We start from the raw sequence: 5653 nt of genomic DNA on the forward strand, positions 1-5653 counted from the left end.
GTTGGGTTGATTTCTCATGCTTCTTTACTGTTTTTAAGAGAGTTCTCTTTTCATGGTCACTGACCACAGTCCTAGCTTCTATATCTGATATTCTATCTTGACATTTGCTCATTCTGCTGCACATGTTTTCAATAGAGTTTTTAATCTCCTGGATAACTGTTTGAATCTGTTTCATGGGTTCCATTTCTTTCCTTTGTTGGTCAGTCATGGTTTCCATTTCTTTCTTATGCTGGATATTCATTGTTTCTATCATGGTCCTGAGCTATTTTTTTATGTTTCTGTTCTAGAGTCTCTAATCCTGTCTTTCATTCTGCTCACCATCTCTGTGGTTATCTGGGAAATTGTTTCTTTTTTAAAATTTTCTAGATTCTCATTCATCTTTTTTGTTACTTCCTGTTCAGGGCGTCCAGGTGGTTGATTATCAGACTTTTCCACCTCATTTCTCTAAGAATTTACCTCTAATGAACTGGAAGTCTGTGTTTGTGCCTTGTTTAAATGTCTTCTCATTTTTATTTTTGTTGTTGGTACTGTCCTTGTTTTAATTCCTGGGTTAATACTTCAATATTCCAGATACAGGTGGTCTTTAGGTCTGGGTTTCTAATTACTCTGAGATGTTCAACTACGGTGGTCTGGTGTGCCTTTATTGCAGAGATTTTCTTCAGTTTTCCAGTGAGCTTCAATTTTCACCTAGGATCCTCAAAGAAGACCTCTTTCTTTTGTTTATGGGGCGGGAGAGCACAGATGGTTGTGTTTGCTCCCACATGGCTGGGCTCTTTCACTGCTTTGCCTGAACTGATTTTTATTTTACATTGCTTAATAATTAGAGAAAAGTTTCAGTCAAAGAGTATTGATTTGCAAATTAAAATATAAAACACACATCATAAAAACTACTGGAACACATGAAGCCAAAAATCTAGAACTTGATCCACTGAATGTAATGGAAATAGCAGCTGTGGGTAGTTTTATCCATCTTTCAAATATCTATCAGATTACAACATTTGTGTTCTTTACTGCCCTCCTGTTTGAACAGGTAAGTATATGGTAGCTTCCTGAGTCATTTAATTATATTATTTCCTTGGGAATCCTAAATGTGTAGGGATTCTGTATGGACCCACCAAAAACCCTTTAAGTAAATATCATGGGAATTAAATCCAAACTGCCTGACAACAATAACTACTTATCAAAGAGAAAGTTGATGGTTATTTTCTATGTAAATAACATCCATAAAGACCAAAATTAAGTTGCCAGTGGCATTATATCAGGCAAATTTACAAAATTTGTTGTTGTTGTTGTTTTAATAATGGGTCAACTTCTTAAGGCCATGTAAGGAAAACATTATCTATAAATCAAGTTGTCATCCAACACATTTAATAATTAAAAATAGTTAAATATGACATTGAACAGTTTAAGAACTAATCTCTTTAATTCCACAATTTAATGAGACCATCCCAGGCACACATGATGGTGTTTCAAGAGGTGCCACACTGCACCTATACACACTTTATCATGAGCTTTAAACTGATGCACACTTTTGTGGTTTTCCAGTCCCAAGTGTTTAATTTTTAATTTCCATCTCCTGAAATCACACAGCTCACATCTGGTGAAAATTCCACTTGACAACCATAGCCTGCTACCATATGGCCCTTAAATTTTTTTTCTTGGGTGAAGGGAGGGCAGAGGTAAGGGGAAAAAAATGAGAATCAAGACTTGCCATGTAAAGGTACATGATCCCAACAATGAATGTAACTGTACTGTATCCCTAAATGTACCAATAAACTCAATAAAAAAATAAATAAATAATAAATTTTTTTTCTTATTCAATGTAAATCTGTTCTGTACTCCAAAAATTAAGATTGATTGGCCCACTAGCCTTTTCCCATTTGGAGACAAAGTCACTGCAGGCATTGAGTGCATACTGGGTTTGGCTATATTCTTGAAATCCACAGGGCTGTCCCACTTCCAAACTCTTACACTCTTATCATCAGATCTACTCACAAATCTTCTGTTCTCATCAACAAAAACAGTGGTGCTGATAGCTCCCAAATATCGATTATATTTCTGTACAATTTCTCTACTTTGAGTGTCTCATTGCATGATCATTTTATCAGACAACCCAGCCACAAAGATTTTATCTTCATCAGAATTTTTGACATGTTGTTTTTTTGTTGTTGTTGTATTGTTTTGTGGTACCGAGGATTGAACTCAGGTGCTTGCACTTGCAAGGCAGGGTGCAGAACCACTGAGCCAAATCCCCAGCCCTTCATCAGAATTGAATTTGACATAATAGAGTACCTTTTGGTTTGTGAGTCTTGATATACACTGTCTTGCCTCAGTGTCCCAGAGTTTAAGATAACTCTCATAGGTCACACTGAGGAAATGGGTTGCTGCAGTATTGAAGCAGATGTCCCTAATAGCTTTACTGTGACCAATAAATGTTCATAGACAGCACCAGTCTTCATAAACCTCCCATAGGTTAATTTTACGATCCATGGAACAAAATAGCAATAAATGGCCAGAGAGATAAAGCAACCTGACTGCACCCTTTGTGTGTCCAGACCACCATGAATTTTTTTTTTGGAAGATAACACTTTTCAGGTGGCACAGTCAGCAATAAATTAGCACCAACATCCTAAGGAATATGAAGATAGGACCTGCCTTAATAGTCATACATTTTTTAACATGTTAGATTGCCTTCCCCTCCCCAGGTTTCTCTTCTTCCTGTCTTCCTTTCTCCTGCATCTTTGCTGTGATTTCATCCAATTCTTTTCACTCTTCCTCTGAAGTCATGGCTACATCTTTTTCATCCACATATTCTGTTCATGTTCCCAAGAAATCATCAATATTAGACGCATCATTTTCTTTAAAGTTTTTCCTCTTTTCTTGACTATTCTCTAGTGTCTATTAGTGAAGGATTCAATACGTTATCATGTATGACAAAAGTTCTCTTTTGCGGTTCAAACATGAAATCATTGATATGAGGTGGTTCAGCACATCCAGAAAGCATATTTCTAACAGCAGCCATTTGCTGTGCTCTAAAGGGATTTTCTGGTTCAAACTCAGGATCAAACATGGTCTCACAGGTAGGATTATATTGGACTTCTTTGATAGCAGGGTCAAGGTGAACTCCAGGCTCCATGTATGCACTAACTGCCACTTCCAGAGCTGAATCCACTGCCACTGCCAGAGATGGCTTGGCAAAAGTGACTTAGGTGCATGAGGGAGTTGGTGGCTAGAAGTGGACAGTGAACATTGAATATCAACTGCCCTCACTGTCAGAGTCTGAGTCAGACCCTGAACTGATCACAGGAAACAGCCAGAGCTGCATTTTCAGCCAACATGATGGCAAGAGAACCACAGAAGAGAGGACTAAGGCTTTGCAATAATTAAACTACCATGGGAAGCATGGGCTTCTATTAAAAGAATCTCTGACTATTAAAAACCTCCTTGGGCTGGAAAACCTCTATAGAAAGTAAGTAGACCAAGAAGGTTATTGTGTCCCTTTCCAAATAGTTTGTTTTTTAATCAATGAAATTAATTTCAAAGATGGGACCAAGGGATACAGAGCCTTCTTGGGCACACTAATCTAGGAATAGTTCACTTAACATAGGAAAATAGATTTCTAAAGCTTTCCCAGTTTCTCAGAGAAAGACACCCCTATAGTTATGAAATGCTATTGTAAATCCCTTTGATGGTACCCTTGTATTGATGTCTTTTATATGCATGTAAGTCTCTCCATCTCAAGTGAATCTCCTGAAAGTAAAAGCAAGCTCCCTCTTTTCCATGTATCTTTAGGGACTGTCACAGTATTGGACACATTATAGACATCAGAGGTGAATAAGACAAAAACAGAAGTCATGACTGTGATAGGCTGAATAATGGTGCCCAAAGATATCCAGGCCAGGGATTTAGCTCAGTGGTGCTGCCGCCTGCCTCACAAGCACAAGGTCCAGAGTTAGATCCCCAATACCAAAAAAAAAAAAAAAAAAAAAAAAAAAAAAAAAAAAGACATTCAGGTCCTAATCCCTGGAGCCTGTAAGTGACAACATGATAATGGGGACTTCTCCAGTATAATTAAAAAGATCTTGAAGTGGGGAGATTTTTCTGGATTATCCAGGCAGACCCTAAGTGTTATCACATGTATCCTTATAAGAGACAGAGTGAGAATCTACTACCCAAGGGAGAAGATGAGTGAAAACTTTGCAGAGAGGGATTTCAAGATGCTACAGTGAGGGAACTAAAGATGTAGGAGGAGGCCACAAACCAAAGAATTTAGTCAATGCCACTTCAGACGCGGGGAAAATCAAGGAAACAGATTCCATGAGCATCTAGAGAAAAGGAAGCTCCACCAACACCTTCATTTGGACCAGTGAAACTGATTTCAGAATTCTAGCCTTCATAAATGTATCATTCTCAAAGCCACCAAGTTTTGTGATGACTTGTTATAATATTAGGCAAGAGGAAACTAATTCAATGACCAAAAGAATCCCACTTATCTTATCTGCTGATGCAATTTCCACAATATTCCATGTGTCTGGAATGATCTGATGCTACCTTTGACACTCAGCAGACAGTTCACATGATTTGCAACTAGTGAGAGCCATCACAAATCTCAAGGGTAGAAAGGGCACTTTTCTTCCCTTTATTTCAGAAACATAAGCAGTAATGTTCCTTCTTACAGGAATAAACCATAAATTAAAATTATCTTAAATTTGTATCATTTCTCTGGTCTTTCACAGTCCTGGCAGAATTTAAAGTATTGACCACTTTCAAGAATAATAACAATACTGAAATTTAGTTAGGAGGAGTAATATACAGTAGAGTAGACTAAATATAGTTCACAAAAATTTACTATATATTTTATAAAGAACTGGAACAGAGGAGTTTGAAGCTTCCCAGCAAAAGAAATATTTAAGAACAGATAAGTGCTAGCTGCCCTGATTTGATTATGATACATTATAACACAAATATCAAATTATCACACTGTACCCCATAAATATGTGCAGTTATGATGCGTTAATTTTTTAAAACAACCAGTAACTATTCCACTGACAAATAAACTGAGCTTGAGAGCAAAAGAAAAATGCACGAAGAGCAATTCCAATGACAGGATGAGACGTCATTTAGACTGCTCAGCAATAGAATTTAGAAGGTATCAGAAGACATATTTGAGGACTCGCTTTCCCAAAGCAAATGACAATCACTGATTGTTTAAAAATTGAATTTCAGAGATAGAGTCATGGAGATTTTTATCCCTCGTGTTCTCAATCCCTATATATTTGGAATACTTTATCCATATTTGTAATATTAGTACCATAAAAATGTAATATTAGTATTTAAAAATGCATAGTATTGGGTACTTCAATGAGACTGCCAAGATCCCATTATCAAGGATATTCCATCATGCTTAAAATGTAACTATTGCAAGGCTCTTCTGCCTCTTAAAATATCTTTTGTTCTCTTCTTACCACAGAGCATCTGGCAGTGATTTTTTTTTCTTTTTCTTTTTTTTTTTTTTTTTTTTTTTTTTTTTGGTACCAGCGATTGAACTCAGATCCTTGCACTTGCAAGGCAGGCCACTGAACCGCTGAGCTAAATCCCCGGCCCTCTGGCAGTGATTTTGACAAACATTTCTCTTTGCTTAAACACATTGTGG

General features: G+C 37.0%; 1 pseudogene; it reads right to left on the reverse strand.

The window, feature by feature from the left end:
* Positions 1-1421: 1421 nt before the first annotated feature.
* Positions 1422-5120, reverse strand: LOC104877105 (annotated as a pseudogene).
* Positions 5121-5653: the final 533 nt, after the last annotated feature.

The sequence above is a fragment of the Fukomys damarensis genome, unplaced genomic scaffold (assembly GCF_012274545.1).
Source record: "Fukomys damarensis isolate Sample0158 unplaced genomic scaffold, DMR_v1.0_HiC HiC_scaffold_2, whole genome shotgun sequence".
Taxonomy (NCBI): Eukaryota; Metazoa; Chordata; class Mammalia; order Rodentia; family Bathyergidae; genus Fukomys; species Fukomys damarensis.